Genomic DNA, 21,970 nt, shown 5'->3' on the forward strand with positions numbered 1-21,970 from the left:
CACCCACATGTCTTACATCTATTGGGAAGAAGAGGAACTAATATTTATCCCTATACTTCTCTCCCATACATTATCTTTAAAAAAAACATTCTCTTTAGAATTTGTCCTTATGGAAATCTTCAGACATTCTCAAATATAAAAAGACTAGAACAGTGAAATCCCATATCCCATCACACGGATTCAACAATTATCAAGATCCTGTCACATTTGCTTTATGTATCACATTCTGTTTTCCTCTGCTTCAGCATTTTAGATAAGATTGCAGACCTTATGTCATTTCACCCCTGTATATCTCAACATACAGCTCTAAAAAACTAGACACTTCTTGTATAACTGCAATGCCATTATTACACCTGACAAAATCAACTGGTCCTGGTTATCTAATACCCAGTCCAAATCAAATTTGGTTGTCTAAAAGACATCAAAATACATACAACTCAGAATACATACAAAATCTACACATGAAATTTGCTTGTATGGCTTTTAAGTCTCTCATATTAGAGCAGTCCCCCTGCCTTTTTTATTTTTTCTGACATTGCCTTATTGCAGAAACTGGGTTAGTTGTCCTGTAAAGTATGGATTTTTCTGCTTCTTGTGGTGTTATTTAACTTGTTCCTTTTTCTCCCATATTTCCTGTAAATTGAGGTTGGATCTAGAGGGTTGTTTATACTCAGGTTTAATTTTGGAGGCAAGAAAACTGTGTTTTGGTATTATATCAGAAGTCTCACAATGACTCATTGTCCCAATTTGAGTAAAAGCATACTAAAAAACAACAACTATTAATGAAATAAAATTTAAATAGCTCTTTAAGCCTCATTCATTAAAATCTTTTATTTCTTGATTGATTTCTAGAAAGAGGGAAAGGGGGAGAGAGAGAGAAAGACCAATTTGTTGTTCCACTTATTTATACATTCATTGGTTGATTCTTGTATGTGCCCTAATTGGAGATCAAATCCACAACCTTGATGTATCGGGACAATGCTATAACCAACTGAGCTATCCAGTCAGGGCAAATCTCATTCGTTATTCAAAATAATTTACTGGACATGTACCATGTGCCAGATATTGTTTTATTTAGATTTTCAAGATAAAGTTTCCTGATCTCATGCAGTTTATATTCTAGTGGGAGGAGGCATACTATAAAAAATATGTAATATATGAGCTCTCTTGGAGACAAGTGCAATTAAGAAATATGAAGCATGGGAATGTCACAAATGTAACATTTTAGACAGAGGGGTTGGAATGTGTTTTTGAGGAGGTGGCATTTGAGTAAAGGTCAAAATGCATAGAGCAAAAGTGACATGAGCAAAATGGTGAGGAAACTCTAAGCCCTTTTCCCCACATCTATACTAATAAAAGCATAATATGCTAATTAGACCAGATGTCCTTCCAGATGAAGCTGGGGGCTATGAGGGAAGCCTGGGTCCCAGGTGTCTGCTGGTGGCCAGAGGGAAGTCCAGGTCCCGGGTGCCAGAGGGAAGCCAGTGCTGGCAGCCGGGGGAAGGAAGGCCTATTCTTGCACGAATGTTGTGCATCAGGCCTTTAGTAAAACATAAAAACCTCAGAAACTGGTTAAAGTAATCCTATAGGAGCTCTGGAAAACAGATGTCTACAGCAATCAAGCAAGTACCCAGTCAATAAAAAGTCACATTCAAAACAGTAGGACATTTTGGGCTGTTTTTACTTGTTCTTGACTAACCCCTTCTGTGACACAGCAATGGTCCTGGTCTGGAGGAAGCAGCAGCCCACTTCCAATTCCCTCCTTTGAACCAGAGGGAGCTGGGCAGACCTTGTTTGCAACATTCTAACCTGTCTTGGACTGAAGGACTGGTATCTATTTTGTACCACTTGAAGATTAAGTGGAAAAGTGGTGAGCACTGCTCGGGAAAACTGCAGGGAGACTAAGAACCACAGATGTCTGGAGCAAGATATTTTAGGTGGAGACATACAATAGACCATCCAAGGCCCTAAGGAGAAGCTGGATGAGACTTTTGAAAATTAAGACATTTAAAAGCTGCTGTGTATATGGAGAAATTGATAAAGGCCACACAAGCTATGGGAATACACATTCTCAAGACAGACTTGGGAAGACCTTAAGCTTGCATCTAGGGCTGATCCCAAGCCTCAGAGAAGAACCAGATAACTAGTGAAGGACTGTTCGGCAAAGAGCTAGTCTGTAAAAACTAGGAGATAGAGTCTTTCAAATGACCAATTTTCAGCAACATCAACAAAATTACAAAGCATACAAAGAAATAGGAAAAAACGGCCCATTCAAAGAAAGATAAATTGGCAAAAACTATCCTTGAAGAAGCACATGCATTGGTCTTACTAGATAAATATTTTTTTTCAACATTGTCTTAAATATGCTGAAAGAGATGAAAGAAAACATAGACAAAGAACTAAAGGAAATCAGGAATATTGTATATAAATAAAATAACAATATCAACAAAGAGGTAAAATTTGTAAAAAAAACCCAAAAAACCAAATTCTGGATCTGAAAAATAAAATATCTAAATTGAGAAATTTATTAGAGGAACTCAACAGCACGTTTTTTGTTTTTTTTTTAATATTTTATTGATTTTTTTACAGAGAGGGAGGGAAATAGAGAGTTAGAAACATTGATGAGAGAGTAACATCCATTAGCCGCCTCCCGCACACCCCCCACTGGGGATGTGCACACAACCAAGGTACATGCCCTTGACTGGAATCGAAACCTGGGACCCTTGAGTCCGCAGGCCGACGCTCTATCCACTGAGTCAAACCAGTTAGGGCTCAACAGCAGGTTTAAGCAGGCAGAAGTGAGAGTCAGTGAACTTGAAGACAGGACATATAAATAATCAAATTTGAGCTGCAGAAATGAAGAAAAGTGAACAGAACCTAAGCAACTTATGGAGCATCATCAAAAGTACTAATATATGCATTGTGGGAGTCTCAGAAGGAGAAGAGAAAGAGGGAAAGATTATTTAAAGACATAGTGGCCAAGAACTTTATTGATTTCAGAGAGGAAGGGAGAAGGAGAGAGCGATAGAAACATCAATGATGAGAGAGAATCATTGATGGGCTGCCTGCTGCACACCCCCCACTGGGGATCAAGCCCGCAACCCAGGCATGTGCCCTCGGCTGGAATCGAGCCTGGGTCCCTTCGGTCCGCAGGCTGACGCTCTATCCACTGAGCCAAGCTGGCTAGGGCACAAGAACTTTATCAATTTGAGGAAATACATGATTCTGAAAATCTAAGAAGCTAAATAAACTCTGAACAGGATTAAACCTAAAGAGACCACACCAAGGCATAGTATAATCAAACTGTAAAAGAATTTTGAAAGCAGCAAGAGAAGAGTAATTCATCATATACAAGAGATCCTTAATAAGATTATCAGAACATCAGCAGCATGGTAGCATGAGAGGTCCTCCTGGCCTCTCCTTTTGAAATTACAAGTTGGACAGCTATAATTCAACAGAGGATTCCCTGCTCAACACACAAACATGTTTGAGAAATCCTTGCATTGGAACTTCTGAAGGTTGGTGTATCAGAGCGAACAAGGGAGGAGGGAAGTAGGAAAGACAGAGACAGGTGCCATAGACACAGCCTGGAGCTCACTGCAATAGCAGGGGAGGAGTCAGGTTACAGCAATCACACTTTTCGGAGGTGTAGAATCAACATTTCTGCCACATACTGTGGCTGAACCCAGTGATAGGGGCAGAGATGGAATACAAAGGTGGGACAACTGTGGTCTAGCAGCCACCATTATCAGGCAGAAAACAAAGCCATAGACACATGGCTATATCTCTTTACGCTCCCAGAGCTGATCTCTCTTCACCCTCCCAGAGCTCATCTCCTTTCATCCTTCCAGAGCTCATAATGAGATGCCAGAAGAAGCTATTGCCGGAAAGTGTCTGGTTACAAAGCACATTTTCCATAGCCTTGAGGACTGGAGAAGAGGAAACATTTCTTCCTAAATGGCAGGCACACACTGTGGCTAATCCCAGTGATGAGAAAAGATACAGAGGTGTAGCAACTGAGGTCTGGAAGCCACTATTATTGGGAGACCAAAGCCAGTTTCTACCAGCTAACTTCACTCCAACCCATCACAGTGGAGCCCAGTGGAGGCACCTAGGATATCTCAGATAGTACAGTACTGTGGGCAGCATGTAGTTGTAGGAGGCAGCACTGTTATCTTATGGGCCCAGAACCCCATTGTCCATCACATTCCCCGACAAGGGTGAGCCCTCAGACTGAAGTGACTTGGTCACAGTGGTGATGCCCGCATCCCCAGGAAATACAGGGTATTTTCCACAGCCAAGGTGATACCACCCTCAGAGATCCCCCAAACCCCAGGAGTTCAAGTAATGGAAAATAGAAACATGCATGTCAAATAAATAAGTAAACAACAGAACAACCACAACAATAAAATTGCACTTCATCGCCACTTACTGGAAAACAAAAGAAACACCCTTCTGTAACAACCTGCTAAATGGAGAAGTGTCACTCTTTAAAAAAGCAGATTTCATGCCAATAAATACTTAGGCAGAGAAATAATAAAATACCATGAATAACCAAGATAAAAAGGTATCTCAGAAAGAAAATGAACAATATTCAGAAAATAAACTTAAAGACATGGAAATATGTGATTTAAATGACAGAGAATTCAAGATTGTAGGTCTGAAAATACAAGATATGAGAAAACTCAGGAAGTTAAGTGAACTCAAATAAAATCAAGCAAAAGGACTAATTTATCAAAGAAATTAAAACTATGAAAAAGAACCAACCAGGCCCTGGCTGGGTTGCTGAGTGGGTTGGAGTGTCATCCTGTACACCAAAGTTTTCGGGTTCGATTCCCAGATGGGGCATGTATGGGAGGCAACCCAATTGTTTCTCTCTCACATTGATATTTCTCTCTCTTCCTCTCCCTTCCTCTCTAAAAATCAATAAGAACATATCCTTGGGTGAGGATTAAAAAAACAAACAAAAAAAAAAAACCAAACAAATTTTGGAACTGATAAAAATCTAGAAATGATGCAGATGGAAGAAGAGATTTGAGAGAGAAAAAAAGAAAAAGAAAAAGAAAAAGAACTCTATGAGAATTATCTGATTCCATCAGAAAGAGCAATATAAGAATAATGGGTATACTAGAAGGAGGAGAGAGGGAGAAGGGAACAGAGTTTATTCAAACAAATAATTGAGCAGAACTTCCCAAATTTATGGAAAGAACTGTATCCTAGAATCCAAGTACCAAATAGAACACCTAATTATCTCAATTCAAAAAACGCCTTCTCGAGAGAAACCAAGATGGTGGCATAAGGTAAACACCTAATTGTTCCCTACCACAACAATTTTGAAACTACAGTATCACCGACCACACAAAGCCACTCCATCAACACAGGGAGGCAGCCAAAATGTGGAGACATCGAAGTATGTCACAAGTAGGAGAGATAGATGAAAGCAAACTAATGGACAACACAGTGTTCAGAACCATATTTATAAGGTTACTCAAGAATCTTCTAAAAACCGCTGAGAAACTTGAAGAGACCTTCAAGGACCTAAATGAGAATACCAAAAAAAATGGAAAAGGACCAGTCAGAAATTATGCATACACTGTCTGAAATAAAGAATATATAGAGTAGACCACCGCACCCGAAGAATCAAACCAAAGATCTGGAATATGAGGAAGAAAAAAACACCCAACCAGAGAGGCGGAAAGAAAGAAGAATCCAAAAGTGTGAGGATAGCATAAGGAGCCTCCGGGATGGCTTTAAGCGTACCAATATCCGAATTTTTGGGGTGCCAGAAGAGAGAGAGCAAGATACTGAAAACCTATTTGAAGAAATAATGACAGAAAACTTCACCCACCTGGTGAAAGAAATAGACTTACAAGTTCAGGAAGCGCACAGAACCCCAAACAAGAGGCATCGAAAGAGGACCACACCAAGACACATCATAATTAAAATGCCAAGGGCAAAAATAAATAAATAAATAAAAATAATAAAAATAAAATGCCAAGGTCAAAAGACAAAGAGAGAATCTTACAAGCAGCAAGAGAAAAACAGTTAGTTACCTACAAGGGAGCACCCATACGACTGTCAGCTGATTTCTCAACAGAAACTATGCAGGCCAGACGGGAATGGCAAGAAATATTCAAAGTGATGAATAGCAAGAACCTACAACCAAGACTATTCTACCCAGCAAAGTTATCATTCAGAATTGAAGGGCAGATAAAGAGCTTCACAGATAAGAAAAAGCTAAAGGAGTTCATCACCACCAAACCAGTATTATATGAAATGCTGAAAGGTATTCTTTAAAAAGAGGAAAAAGAAGAAAAAAGTAAAGATAAAAATTATGAACAACAAATACATATCTATCAACAAGTGATTCTAAAAATCAAGTGAATTCAAAATCTGAGGAACAAAATAAACTGGTGAACATAATAGAATCAGAGGCATAGAATGGGAGTGGATTGATAATTCTCAGGGGGAAAGGGGTGTCTGTGTGGGGGCTATGGGAAGAGACTGGACAAAAATCATACACCTATGGGTAAGGACAACGGGGGGTGGGGGAGGGAACCGGGTGATGGGGAGATATGGGGAGAAAAAAGGAGAAACAATTGTAATAATCTGAACAATAAAGATTTATTTAAAAAAAACAAAACAAAAAAACAAAACAAAAATGCCTTCTCTAAGACATCTATAATAATAAAAGTGTAATATGCTAATTAGACCGGATGTCCTTCCATCCTTCCTGACGAAGCCAGGGCTGCGAGGGAAGCCCAAGTCCCGGGTGCCCGTAGTGGCCAGTGGGAAGCCCGGGTCCTGGGTGCCAGAGAAAAGCCGGTGCCGGCAGCCCAGGGAAGGAAGGCCTACTTTTGCATGAATTTTGTGCATCAGGCTTCTAGAATTATAATAAAACTGTTAAAAATTAATAAAGAATTCTCAAATTAGCCAGGAAAAGAAATCCCATTGGATTATCATAGAATTTTTCAGCAGTCACTCTCAAGCTAGGAGAGAGTGGGATCAAATATTCAAATTATGGAAAAGAGAAATCACCATCTAAGAATAATAAATCCAGCAAAGTTATGCTTTAGATATGAATAAGAAATAAAGACTTTTCCTGTCATACAGAAACTGAGGGAATTTACCACCACAGACCTGCATTATAGGAAATACTAATTTACCAAAGAAAACTATGAAAAAACTAAACATGCCCTGGCCGAGTGGCTCAGTTGGTTGGAGTGTCATCCTGTACACTAAAGTTCTACCTAAAACAAAAGACAAAAGAATACATAACCATGAGTAAGATGACTAACAGAGAGAAGCAGTCAATTACAATCCTTCTTTAGATAGAGTAATATGAACTTAAATACAACATAAAAGTTAAAGGGGGTTAAAAAATTTAAAAAAGAAGACAATAGTTCCTGCAATTTGGGAATGAATCATCGCATAAAAATATAATTTGTGACAACAAAAACATAAAAGGGGCCCAGCCACAGTGGCTCAGTGGTTGAGCATCGACCTATGAACCAGGTCACGGTTCGATTCCTGGTCAGGGCATATGCTGGGTTGCAGGCTCAATCCCCAGTAGGGGTGTGTGTGGGAGGCAGTTGATCAATGATTCTCTGTCATCATTGATGTTTCTCTCTCTCACTCCCTCTCCTTTCCTCTCTGAAGTCAATAAAATATACAGGAAAACCCTGGTCAGGTAGGTCAGTTGTTAGAGCATGGTCCCAATGTGCCAAGGTTGCAGTTTGATCTCTGGTCGGGGTACATATAAGACTCAAGCAATGAATGTATCAATAAGTGGAACAATAAATCGGTGCTTCTTTCTCTCTCTCTCTCTTCCCCCCTTCCCCTCTCTCTGAAATCTATAATAGTAAAAGCATAATATGCTAATTAGATCAGACATCCTTCTGGACAACCTTCCAGAGGAAGCTGGGGCTGCAAGGGAAGCCCGGGTCCCAGGTGCCAGAGGGAAGCCAGTGCCGGCAGCCGGGGGAAGGAAGGCCTACTCTTGCACGAATTTTGTGCATCGGGCCTCTAGTCAATCAATAAAAAAATATACAGTAAAGTGGGGAGAATTGATAAGTGAGGTTCCAGAGAAGGCAGGAGGAGAAGAGATTCCCCAGATGGGGTATTAGCACTCTCTTTATAACTTGAGGGCTGGTGGGAGGAAAGGTGGAATACAGAATAATGTGTAGCTTTAGGGGTCAAAATTTGAGGGAGTTTCTGTCTAATGGTTTCTGAGTTTTTTGAAATATGAGATGGGGTCACTACTACAAGTGAGGGACAAATGCCTGGGATAAGGGCCATGAAGAGCACAGAGAAGCATCTGGGGAACCTGGGAAATAAAAGGCTGGCTCAAGACATGCATGCAACCTCTTGAATGCATCAGGGGTTCAGTGGAGGGTGGCATTCCAGAAGTTACAATGGCCCCAACCTGTGTGATTACCAGGGTCTTTCTGTTGTCCCTATCAGACTGGGTCTGCACATTTAGAGGGGCCAGCTTCCTTTTCCTTCTTTCCAACCTCCTTTTTTTTCTTTCTTCCAGTTCTTTCCTTGGCGGGTGAAAATGATGTATCATGTTCGAGTTATCAATTGGTTGCCTCTCAGCTCCAAATCCACCCTTCATGGCCTGCTCCCCAAACATGGAGATGGGTCCAAATAAATGTTTCCTTTGCCAGTTGATGCAAATCAAACATTGCCAGTAGAGGGCGCTGGAGAGACACCGCAAGAGGAAAGGGCTTTTCTTTCAGGTTCCGCTATACTAATCTTCACAGGTACAATTTCCTAGCACCAGCGTCTTGCAGTCCATGCAGCACATGTTGGCCAGCAGTTTTCCCAAGCATCCACCTTGGGTGGGTTTGTAGTGGAGTGCCTCCAGTGAGACATTTCTTCATTTTACAGCTTAATCTAGGACCTGGAAGGATGGATTTCCAGCAAATTCCAGAGGGTGAATTTTGAGCATGCTCAGCCAGTGCTGCATCACAATGACTTCTCTGCCATTCAGTTACCCATGACTGTGCCCCCTTCTAAGGAGGATCTGAATCTCAGCCCTGAGGAGTGGGTAGAGTTCCCTTCCTTGGGGACTCAATTTCAACCTATGGATAGTACCTACTCCTTATATCTGTTATTCTTATATTCTTTGAAGTTTTCTATTTTTACTCTGATCCTCTGTTATAATTATTCTTTATATTAAACTTTACCTGTTCAATGTCTGTGTGGTTTCTATCTCCCGATTGGATCCTGTCAGATAGAGAATTGGTATCAGGAGTGGTACCAGGAGATAGATGCACAAAGATGGGCTTTGGGATGGGTTTGGTCATGCCTTTGGCCTTGAGTGCAGTGCTGAACAGTGCTCCTGTTCAGTGAAAAATGGGATGCTGGTAATTTATGACATGAAGTGACATCACAATGAATCAAGCTATCACTTGTTTATTGTGATGAAATGCCAACTGAAGCACATGCCTTGGATGCTAAGTGGCTGCTGCACTCGACAGTTATGGCAGGAATGATGATTATGAAGATTGTGGTGTGGGATGGGTCTTTGTGAGTACACTTGAGCTCTTACAGAGAGGAAAATCAACAAGGTCAAGCCTTTAATTCTCAGCTTAAGCCATGGTCTAAGAACCAGAGAGTTACCATGATAGCCCTAAGGCAGTGGTCGGCAAACTGCGGCTCGAGAGCCATATGCGGCTCTTTGGTCCCTTGAGTGTGGCTCTTCCACAAAATACCACGTGTGGGCGTGCACGTACAGTGTGATTGAAACTTCGTGGCCCATGCACAGAAGTCGGTTTTCGGCTCTCAAAATAAATTTCAATCATTGTACTGTTGATATTTGGCTCTGTTGACTAATGAGTTTGCCGACCACTGCCCTAAGAGAATCATTTCTTGTAGCCACAGGGTTATTGTTGAAAATTGAACCCAAATTTAAGTATGTGGGCTGCTGAATTACAAGAGTTAAATTCAGAGTTTCACCAAGTTTCTCAAGTGCAAGTTGGGACATTAACTGGTAAAGAATGGGATCCTAAAATTTGGAATGGGAACATGTATTTGGACCCAGATGAAATTGATAATCTCTCATGGAAGTGGAGAAACCAAAGGGATGGGATATGCCAGCTATTAATTTATTGCCTCTCAGCTCCAAATCCATTCTTCATTGCCTGATCCACTAAAATAAAGATGAGCCCTGGCTGGTTGTTCAGTGGTTAGAGCAGGGTGGGAAACATCCAGCCCACAGGCTGTATAGGGCCCACAAAATCATTTGGTCTGGCCCTGCCAAGGCATTAGGGGTGAGTTACTTAAATGTTTGATCAAATACAGCAGGCTATTTTTTTTTTTAATATAGCAGGCTAAATTTTAAGTTGATAATTTTGTATGGCCTGCGAATGATGTTATAAATATCCAAATGGCCCTTGGCAGAAAAAAGGTTCCTACTCCTGGGTTAGAGCGTTGACCTGCGGACTGAAAGGTTGAGGGTTTGATTCCTAGTCAAGGGCACGTACCTCCGTTGCAGGTTCAATTCCTGGTCGGGGCATTAAGTGGGAGGCAACCGATCGATGTGTGTCTCTCACATTGATGTTTCTCTCTCTCTGTCTCCTTCCTCCCCCCCAGTTGTACTCCAAAAACCATGGAAAAAATATCCTCACTCCTCAGGTGAGAATTAAAAATAAAATAAAAAAATAAAGATGGGCCCTTTAAATGTGTTTTCTTTGCCAGCTGGTATGATGTCCAGCTTTGTCAATAGAGGGTATGGGGGAGACATTGCAGGGGGAAGTTTCCTTCCTGCTTCTGATGCGCTCCTATTGGCAGACTCCTAAGACATGGGGAGCTTTTCCAGTCCTCACCTCTTGCTTCACAGGTGCTTCCTTCTTCTGGATGCTGGTTCCACTCAGTCACATAGGCTTAGAAACCTGAGAGTCATCTGAAACTTTTGTTTCCCCTGATGTCCCAGGTACTGATCACCAGGCCAAGTCAATTCCGTCTGCTGGACATTTCTCATCCTCCCTTCCCTCTGTCTTTCTTTCCCCTGCCCACCTCCCCCTCCCCCATTCCCACTCCTAATGCTTCAGTTCAAGCTTTGCATGAAGGGTTTGGATAGCTCCTACCCTGCAGCCAATGCCTGTATTTTCACCTCAAATTAATTCATTCTCCACATTTCAGAGTGATTTTACTAAAATCTGATCTTGTTGCTCCCAGTTTAAGTTCCTCGAATGGGTCCCCATTGTTTATAACAGTGGTCTCCAAACTTTGTTCCTACACCCCATTGCTAAAACATTTTTGAGCGTATAACCATAATATACGTACTTTTTTACTTAAAATTATGAAAGTAATAAAATGTGTTCAGAAAGATAAATGAAAATGGACAAGGTAAAAATAAGTATAAATAGAAGTTCTAATACTTCCTTCCCACATCTCAATAGTTATTTTTGGAATCTCCTGAGAAGCATTTGCCTGCTTTGGATATCACTAATTAATTGGACAAAAGAACTACTTAGCTTGTCATACAAAACTCTCACGATAACTCCTATTTGACATTAAAACTGCCTCACCTGTACCACCTTCTCTTTCCTAGTTGAAGTTGGAGACTTTTTATCTGAGACCCTGTAGTCCTTTTTTCATATATATATATATATATATATATATATATATATATATGAAATTATTTTTTTCTCCATAGCACTTTTCACTAGTGCAAGCTCCAGAATCTCCACCTCAGAAAACTTAGAGGCAGAAATTGGGTTGGAGGAGTTGGGTTTGAACAGGGTTGCAACTACTTGACTTGTCTTGAATCATCTGTGTTTGCATAGCTAACACACCTTTTTAGCTTAGATTGTAGGGGTTTCACTTGGTGTGACTTTAGTGGGGAATGTTGAAGATGATGAGGATGTTAATGTTCCCCAGCACACACCTGTTGGCAAAGCTGAGGGATTGATACAAGGCCTTCAGGGCCTGTTAATAGGGGACTCCTCAGAGGAAAGAGCACCACAGCACACATGTCTGGTGCGCGAGTGATGGGCCAGGGTCACGGGAAAAAGTGATTCTGAGAGGCCTGCTCAGTCTGTTCCTTTCTTCACCATCCAGCCCACAGTCATGTTAGAGATGTTGGACAGGCAGACCAGCCCAGACCCTACAGGGTCTTGCAGGCCATGGTGAACCATTCAGGATGTGTGGTGGGATAGAATTACATGGTCTGGTTCACATTTTACATACACCACCCTGGCTGTCTTTTGGAAACTGGATTGTAGAGGGGCAAGTGGAAGTAGGGTTAGCTTTGTGTGGGTCTGTGGCAGCAATAGGGTTGGCCCTGGCAGTCAGTGCTAGCTACACTGGGCCCCAGCAATGCCAGGAGACATGCCACGTCAGAGGGAGATCCAACGGGAAAGCCAAGAACACATGTGACGCACACCCTGGGCAGCTTAGGATTTTATAGGAAATGGGGTTTCTAGAGTGCAGGTGGGGTAAGAATGAAATCAATGGCATTCTTGTGACTATGATGCTGGACTCATTTCTCACCTCTAAGCTAGCGTTAGTATGGCCTTGGAAACATGGATGACACCTTTTTTGCCATTTGTTTTTCATCTATCATTGAGAATTTACTTTTTGAGACATATAAATAAGAAAAAACAAATATCAACCTGTATATAAAAAGTATGTGTGTGTGTGTGTGTGTGTTGTGTGTGTGTGTGTGTTGGCAACAGTTATACAAATAATGCAATAATTAATAAATAATAATACAAGAATAAACTTTCACCTACTCACAACTATAACCCTACTTTTGCTCACTCCTGTATATATATTTATTAACATTCATTGTTAATGCCTAGAAATTGATTGATAAGCTTCCTCAGGCTTTAGAAACCGCTCTTAGAACAAACACTAAAGAAGTACAAAGTATCATTATTAATAAAAGTAGACAGAGATGACCATGAGTCAATAGTACTTTGCACTTCAATCACCTTCCAACAGAGCATTTCAAAGGGCTGGATATATCTGAACATCAAACCCTTCCACATAGATCAGGAGGCTCTGTAATTATTACTTCTCTTAAGACCTGAGTATGACCCTTACCAGGTCATAATCAGTAACTAGTTTCCAAATCACAGAGGTGATATTGAATAATAGCTTTAGTCAGGAAGCAGGTATTGCATTGGCTTGTCATAAGTTCCTGGCGTAGGCAGATGGAGTATTGCAGAAATGTGGGTTGTGAACACTCATGTGCACACAGTGCAGGTGGAGGTGGGGGGACGGGTGTTGGACTTCGTAAAACCAGCAGGAGGCAGGCTGGTAGGAAAGACATTGGCATTCTCATTAGGCAAGGTCCTGACCTTGCCTTACTAGCTGTGTGACACTAGAAAGTTAACCAATACCCATGGCCTCAATTCCCTCTTCTGGAAAATGAAGATTATAATTCCTACCTTGATGAGTTTATATGTGGAATAGACAAACCAATATGTGAAAAATACCCAGTTCATAATAGGTTGTGAATAATATTCCCTATAACTCATTCTTAATAACTACTTAACCTCAAAATATTATAATGACTATTGTTTTTGTAAAAATAATTTGTAATTATATAAAATCAAGTCGTATATAGAAATACAAAGAAGTAACAAATTATGAAATTTCCTACCACCAATAAATAACTTTTTAAAAAATTATGTGATAACTCTGTACTAATGTAGATAGATGAGTGGGTTAAAAATAACTACATAGCCAAAACCGGTTTGGCTCAGTGGATAGAGCGTCAGCCTTTGGACTGAAGGGTCCCAGGCTCGATTCCGGTCAAGGGCCCATACCTTGGTTGCGGGCACATCCCCAGTGGGGGGTGTGCAGGAGGCAGCTGATGGATGTTTCTCTCTCATTGATGTTTGTTAACTCTCTATCCCTCTCCCTTCCTCTCTGTAAAAAGTCAATAAAAATATATTAAAAAAACACACAACTACATATTTTATCTTTATTTTAGTTTAAATTATATGTTAACTTTAATTTTACTTGATATAATAGAAACTAATGCAACTAAAGTAAGATGAAAGATTTTTTGGACTTAAGATAAATTCTTATATACAGTGACATTTGTTTCTTCAAGATTCATTCAGATTGTAAAAAAGATCATGGAGCCCACCCGGCACGGCTCAGTGGTTGAGCATAGACCTGTGAACCAGGAGGTCACGGTTCGATTCCGTGGTCAGGGCACATGCCCGGGTTTCAGGCTCGATCCCCAGTGTGGGGCGTTCAGGAGGCAGTCAATCAATGATTCTCATCATTGATGTTTCTATACCTCTCTCCCTCTCCCTTCCTCTCTGAAATTAATAAAAATAAAAAGTGATGATTCTTTTTAATGCAGTTTGCATTTTAGCTTGCACGTGCTTTATTTCCTGAATTGGTCCATGCTTTTACACTTGGATGACATATTTCTGGGTGGAATATTCTTGATTCACTTTCCTTCATTTCTTCCTTTGAGCTGTGACTAGCCGCACCTGGAGTTGGCTGTGGCTATGGAAAGTACTGAGGCTAGCTGAAGGTTCTTCTTATGTGTAAGTCATGTTTTCCTGCCTGAAGGCCTGTGGAATGCTTTCTTTATTCTTGAAGTTCAGTAGCTTACCCAGGGTTGGCTCTGGGCCAGTCATTCTATATTAATATTTTCAGGTATATAGTGTTCCCTTTGACTGCTGATTACATTCTTCTATATCTCTGTATACTTTTCCTGTTTCATTTCTTAGGTTCTCTGCCTCAGGGTCACCAGTTGACAACCTGGAGTTGGATCATCTCTTTTTAATTTCCATAATTATTTAATTTTTAGGTGATTTAATATAATTTTTAATCCTCTGACTTCACTATGATTATCTCAAGCATTTCCTCTGTTAATAATTTTAATTTTGATCATGGTAGTTCTCTTCCTTGTTTGTAATTGATTAGATTATAATGGTGGTGTTTTGGTCCTCTCTTTGCTTCCTTACTTCTATAATCTCCTTTTTCATCTCATTGGTGTCATTTTCTTGCTTTCGTGCTCTTATTTCCTGATTCATCTATAGTGCAAAGCACTTGTTAGGGACATTTTCTAGTTTTGGGCTACATTTTCTTACAAATATGGTTCTAATTGTTGTGGCATATCTAGGATTAGTCCTCTTCTCTGTCTACATCCTCTGGCTAGGTGATCTCTTATATCCTTTGAGTGCCAAGTATATGCTACTGACGGGGATATTCATACCTTTAACCCACACCTATCTTTTGGACTCAAATTAAATTTCTACTGATTCCTTGATATTTCCATTTATATATCTAATATGTATCTCAAAATCTAAATGTTCTATAGGAAACTCTGAGTTTTTATCTGTCACCTCCCAGTCACCTGTTCCTCTATCAGAGTAAGTGGCCCCAAGACAAAGGCCTCAGAATCATCCTTCTCCTCATGCCTTAAATATAATCCACTACCAAGTCCTGATATTTCTACCTTCCAAATGTCTTCTATAATTGTGCATGTCTTTCATCTCCACTCCACTGTCATTTCTTGCCTGGACACTGCACTGACTCCTAGCTGGCCTCCCCTCTAACACTGTTGCCCCCTATAACTTATTCTCTACTCAGAAAGCAGGATGTGGTGGTTTAAAACATGTCTGCAAATTCTTCAATACTTCTGTCATCAAGAGATGGAATCCAGTTCTCCTTCCTTTGAATATGGACTTAGTCACATGCTTCTAAGAATAGAATGCTTATGACTTCCAGGGCTAGGACATAAAAGCGATTGGCTTCCACCTGCTCTCTTTCCTGGGAGGGTTGTTCTTGGAACCCATTTGCCATTCCTTAAGAGAGCTCGGATCATGTGGAGAGGTTGCATGTAAGTGTTCCACCTGACATTCCCATCTCAGGTTCCAGTAGACAGTCCATAATAACCAGATATTTGAGAAAACCTTGAGATGACTCCAGTCCCAATCACTGTTTAAAGGCTATAGTTTAAAGCATAAGAGACCTTGAGCAAGAACCACCTAGTTGAGTGCAGTCAGCCTCCAGAACTGTGAGAATACGAGTGCTGTTATTTTACACCACTAAGCTTAGGGTGGTTTGTTACACAGCAATAATTGATACACAGAGTGATTTTCAAACATAAACTGTACTATGTCACCCCCTCATTGACAACATTTAATGTTTAGTATTAAGATTAAAATAACATAAAAACCAAATCCTAGCTAGAAGATGAACTTGCCTGGCATCTTCTAGCCTTTCCCTCTTGTTCATTGTACTCCAGACACAGGGACTTCTTTTTCTGCTTTGCACATGCTCTTCCCTGCATGAAATGGACTTCCCATTCCTCTTGCCATCGCTGGATCTTTCTCATCTTTTCGGCCTCAGCTCAAGCATTACCTCTGCAGAAGATTTCAGTCTCATTCAATCTAAAGGAAAAACTTATTCTCCTTCCCATGTCATTACCCTGCTTAGTTTCCCCAGAGAAGATACCACACTAAAAAATTAGCTTGTTATTTATGTTTAAAAATTGTTTTCTTCTCTCCAAATTGGAACATAAGCTTCATATGGCAGGAGTCTCATCTTGTTCATTCTCAGAACCTAGTATAGTGGTTGGTACAAAGTAGGTACGCAATAAATGTCTTTAGAATGAATGGGCATCAAGGAAGGCAGATTTTTTGATTTGCCATCTTTATATGGAAATCTTACCTAACATTGAAATGTTCTATCTGATGGCATCCCATATTATTGAATTTGAACTAATCAAGGTGAATAACCTTTTGTTGGTTATTACTCTTTATTCATTTATTTATTCACTCTTCAAGTACAAGATTTCTTCTAGATTGGTGAGGTAAACAAACAATAAACATTAAAGATATAATGTAATATTGGGGTGTCATAAATCTATGAAGAAAAATAAAGGACAGGGGATAGAGTGACAGGAGCACTAGCCAGTTTGGCTCATTGGATAGAGCATCGGCCCTGAGACTGAAGGGTCCTGGGTTCCATTCTGGTCAAGGGCATGTACCTCGGTTGTAGGCTCAATCCCTGGCCCTTGTTGGGGCATGTGCAGGAGGCAACCAATTGATATGTCTCTCTCACATTGATGTCTCTCTCTCTCTCCTCTCTCTCTCTCTCTCTCTCTCTCTTCCTCTCCCATTCCCTCCCTTTCACTGTCTCTAAAAAATCAATGCAAAAAAATCCTCTGGTGAAGATTAACAAAAAATAAAACAAACAAAAAAGAAACTAGACATGAAGGGGTAAGAGAGGGAAGAGGACAACTAGTAAGCAGCTATGACATCAACTTATTTTGATCACTGCAGGCCAAGTTTTGGGCAAATACAGCCCAGCCCCATTCTTTCATCCTCACGTTTAGGGCCTGTGGAGACTCAGTGGGGTTGGGTTATGGAGGCTTCTTGGAAATTGTTGGCTCCTCAAGATCAACATCTTGATTCATTCCTTTGATATTGGAGACAATGGTCTGTCTGTCCTCCTATGTGTGCTCCATTTGATTGCAAATGGAATGGAGTGTGTGTTGCTCAAGCATCATCTCAGGTTCCCAGTTTTAGTTGTGACTCAAAACAGCCCTTCAGCAGCAGTGGGCTTCTAAATAATGAAAATTCCCCAAACACCTTTCTCAAGTTTGAAAATGAAACCCACACTTAGAAAGGGAGAAAAAAAATGGGGAAGAGAGAAGGCCAAGAAACCAACCAGAGTTGCCTATGAAAACACAAAGTCCCTTAAAATTGGTTTTATTTCTACTAATACCTCTGACTGAGCTTTTTTATTTTTAGTTTCTTTGAATTTATGTACATTTTTTTACAGTTCTCAAATGGTATTTGTTTTCCTTCCCAGTAAATTTAAACATTGAGGGTTTGTTCTATCATTGAATGAAGCAAATACTTTATTCTTGTGAAACCATTTATTTATGACTGGATTATAGAAAGGAATGAACAAGACTGTTGGCACACAGTAGGCAGAAGAGGATGTCACCATGGCGATGTCCCTGTGACTTGCCCAACTCCTCAGTCCCCTCCTTTCCCAGGACTGCTCTCCCAGCCTGTTTGGTAAGTGGCACAATGTGTAGAAGGAGGGATTACCAAATGGAATATCCAAAAGGCATTAATTCTTGGCTTCATGGAGTTCACTTTTATCTAATTGCTTACTTATACAGTTCATTCAATTGTGCATTGTCTGAGGACCTTTGAATAGCTACATCAACTGTTAAACACAATGATGTTATTGGATTCTTAAAACAACTTCATTTTGTGATTGTTATGACAGGCAGTCAGGATGGGTGATTGCCTGATGGCCCACAATCAGGAAGTGGGCTGGAAGCACTGGCCCTCTGCTGACACTTGGAGAGTGTGTGTTGACTGGCTGCATGGCAGCATGCATTCATTCCTCCCCCTTCATCTACCAGCTCAATGACTCTCACGCCATGCGCCATACCTGGGGACTGGGGAGCCTTCTTTGGTTCACCCTTGCTACCACATCTGCTTGCTCTCCAAGTTCTATTTGGTTGTATCTTGGAACCATTTATCCTTTCTGCCTTCTCCCCTTCATTCCCACTGTCATTGTTTCCTTCTAGCTGTGATCATTTCCGGTCTAGAGCACTGCCATAGCTGTTAGTTGTAGTCTTTTAAACTCACTATTTGAATCAAAGATAGAGCTATCTTCAAAACAGCTAAATTTAAACACGTGCTAGTATTATCACACTGCCCTTCAAATGACCCAGGTAGCATTCTTATGTGTCTAAAATGTGTAAGCATTTGAGGAGAGAAACCAAGATGACAACATAGGTAAACACCTGAACTGCTGCCTCGCACAACAACTTCAAAACTACAACTAAAAGACAAAATGGACATCATCCAGAACCACAGGAAGGCTGGCTGAGTGGAAATTCTACAACTAGAAGGAAAGAGAAAAGCACACTGAGACGCAGAGGAGCTGTGGAAGTAAAGGCAGAGGTATGGAGGTGCACGCGTGCTAAGAGGGCTGGCAACTGAGTACGCAGCTGTCTTTTCCAAGTGGGAGGGAGACAAAAGTTCCCGACTGCTCTGAACTCCAGTTCCGTTCAAGACTCTGGGGACCCAGACTCATACAGGGAGAAACTGAACTGTCTGGTAGCGGGCAGAACTTGAGGGTGGCTTTCTCTCAGAGGTGCTTGCTGTGATTACCAAGGGACACTGAGATCCGGGGGCCTCTTAGGGCAGGGCTGATGGGAAGCCATTGCTGTTTGCTCCACCCTGAGACTCCGCCCCACCCCAGCTGTGTGCAGAGGCTTTTGCATATGAATGACCTGGTCCTTTGAAATCTAAACTTACCTAACAAACTGCAGCTGAGTCAGTGAGACCCAGAACATCCAAAAGAAGGCCTAAGGCCCTGCAGCAGCTTACATTGCTTCACAGCTGGGCCTCATCTGGGCACCTCCAAAACCCAAACAAAGAAGAGGAATCTGCAGATCTCTCTGTAGCTCCTGCTGGGTGGCCTCAGGCAGAGGCTAAATTAGTACCTCCTTGGAGATCCAAGAGCCAGTGTACCCAGGGGTCAGAGTAGGACCATCCAGATTACAACTCCTCAGATCCCTAAGGGACACACTCAGGGGGCAGACTCGGTGAGCACCAAAGCCCCACTGAAGCAAGTCTTGCCTCATAAGGGTGTCGCCAGCACACAAGTTCTGCCATTGTAGACACAGCTGACCCTCACAGCCAATTGGCCTGGAGGTCAGTTCCTCCCAGTGATAGCAATAACAATCAAGGCTTAACTACAACAAGACTATGCACACACCCCACAAAGAGGTGAACCAAGAGTGTCCACCTCGGGTAACTGGGGAGGCTGAGCCACTGGGCCCTATAGGACACCTAGCACACAAAGCTACCCTACCAACTCAGGGAAGCAGCGAAAGTGCGGAGACAAAGAAACAGGTCACAAATGAAAGAAATGGAGGAAAGCAAACTACTGGATATAGAATTCAAAACCACGGTTATAAGGTTTTTCAAGAATTTTCTAGAAAAGCCTGATAAATTTAGTGAAACCCTCGAGGATATGAAAAAGGATCAACTAGAAATTAAGCATACACTGACTGAAATAAAAAATACTATACAGAGATCCAACAGCAGACTAGAGGATCACAAGAATCAAGTCAAATATTTGAAATACAAAGAAGCAAAAAACACCCAACCAGAAAAGCAAAAAGCAAAAAGAATCCAAAAATATGAAGATAGTGTAAGGAGCCTCTGGGACAACTTCAAGTGTACCAACATCCGAATTATGGGGGTGCCAGAAGAAGAGAGAGAGCAAGATATTGAAAACTTATTTGAAGAAATAATGACAGAAAAATTTCCCCACCTGGTGAAAGAAACAGACTTACAAGTCCAGGAAGTGCAGAGAACCCCAAACAAAAGAATCCAAAGAGGACCAAACCAAGACACATCATAATTAAAATGCCAAGGGCAAAAGACAAAGAGAGAATCTTACAAGCAGCAAGAGAAAAACAGTTAATTACCTACCAGGGAGCACCCATACTATTGTCAGCTGATTTCTCAACAGAAACTATACAGGCCAGACGGGAGTGGCAAGAAAGTGATGAATAGTAAGAACCTACAACCAAGATTACTCTACTCAGCAAAGCTATCATTCAGAATTGAAGGGCAGATAAAGAGCTTCACAGATAAGAAAAAGCTAAAGGAGTTCATCACTGCCAAACCAGTATTATATGAAATTCTGAAAGGTATTCTTTAAGAAGAGGAGGAAGAAGAAAAAGGTAAAGATAAAAATTATGAACAACAAATACATATCTATCAACAAGTGAATCTAAAAATCAAGTGAATTAAAAATCTGATGAACAGAATAAATTGATGAATATAATAGAATCTGGGGCATAGAAAGGGAGTGGCCTGACAATTCTTCGGGGGGCGGGTAAGGGCAGAGGGTGGGGTGGGAACCGGGTGGAGGGGAGCTATGGGGGGAAAAAAGAGGAACAATTGTAATAATCTGAACAATAAAGATTTATTTAAAAAATAAAATAAAATAAAATATGTAAGCATTTAATTACCATATGATCCAAAAAGGACACAATTTTATCCAAAATGTATTGCATATTAAATGTATACAGTTTTTATCTGTCAGTCATGCTTTAAGAAAGTGGAGGAGAGGAGGACACAACTTAAAAAACAAAACAAAATAGGTAGGTACCTTTTTCATTACCTTTAATCATTATTCACGTACTTCAAGCATGATTTCACTAGACCGTAATGAAAATGATCCCTTGTTATTTACTGGATTTTCTTAGAGCCAAAGCTATTGCTAATACATTTGACTATATCTAGAAGTGGAAAATTATTTTTCATTTCCACTTTGCTTAAGTTGCTCCCTGGCACATCTAGTTAAGCCTTGTTCTGGTTCATCAGAACAAAGTCATCCTTGGCTGCCCTGGAGTGAATGTTTGCATTGTCTGACTTCATTGTGTTTATTCCCACAGGGAAAATTCCAGAAGTGATGGGGGAGCAGATTGTATTAGCTCACAGCCTTCCTCTCTAATTAATTACATGAGGAACAGGCATGGATTTAGAAATATGAGAGAGAGCCAAAATAGGGCTTGGAATCCTTTCTTATGCAAATTGGAATTGGAGGGGGAAACAGTGAAGCAAGGGCTTGCCCTGCCCTTAACTTTCATGGTGATTTCCCGTTTTTTGCTCAAATCCTCCTCCTTTTTCTCTCTCCTCCCCCTGTCTTTTTCTCCCCTCCTTTTTTGGTATTCTGGGAACCACAGGGAATAAATAGTGATCTTGTTTCCAGGGGTAATATTTTAATGGAGTAGAGGCCAATAAACACCATTTCTGAAAGAAATACCTGATCAACTCTCCAAATGTCTTCTCCACCCTCCACTTTTCCCTTTCCTTGTCTCTTAGTGTTGAATTTCATTGAATGCCTCTGGATACAACTTTCCTCCTTGTCACTCTTCGGTGTTTTCAATATGCTATCTTGCATTTCCATGTTTTTTATTTTATATCTGGGACTG

The 21,970-nt window shown here is 40.8% G+C and overlaps 1 long non-coding RNA gene across 2 annotated transcripts in view; it reads left to right on the forward strand.

Moving 5' to 3' along the window:
- Nucleotides 1–9,193, forward strand: part of LOC114231547 (uncharacterized) — a 28,343-nt gene extending 19,150 nt beyond the window's left edge. For both annotated transcript variants that reach the window (XR_008555783.1, XR_008555782.1), the window contains exon 3: nucleotides 8,893–9,193. This is a non-coding gene — a long non-coding RNA (uncharacterized LOC114231547). The remainder of the gene's footprint in view (nucleotides 1–8,892) is intronic.
- Nucleotides 9,194–21,970: the final 12,777 nt, after the last annotated feature.

This window comes from Eptesicus fuscus, chromosome 4 (genome assembly GCF_027574615.1).
Source record: "Eptesicus fuscus isolate TK198812 chromosome 4, DD_ASM_mEF_20220401, whole genome shotgun sequence".
Taxonomy (NCBI): Eukaryota; Metazoa; Chordata; class Mammalia; order Chiroptera; family Vespertilionidae; genus Eptesicus; species Eptesicus fuscus.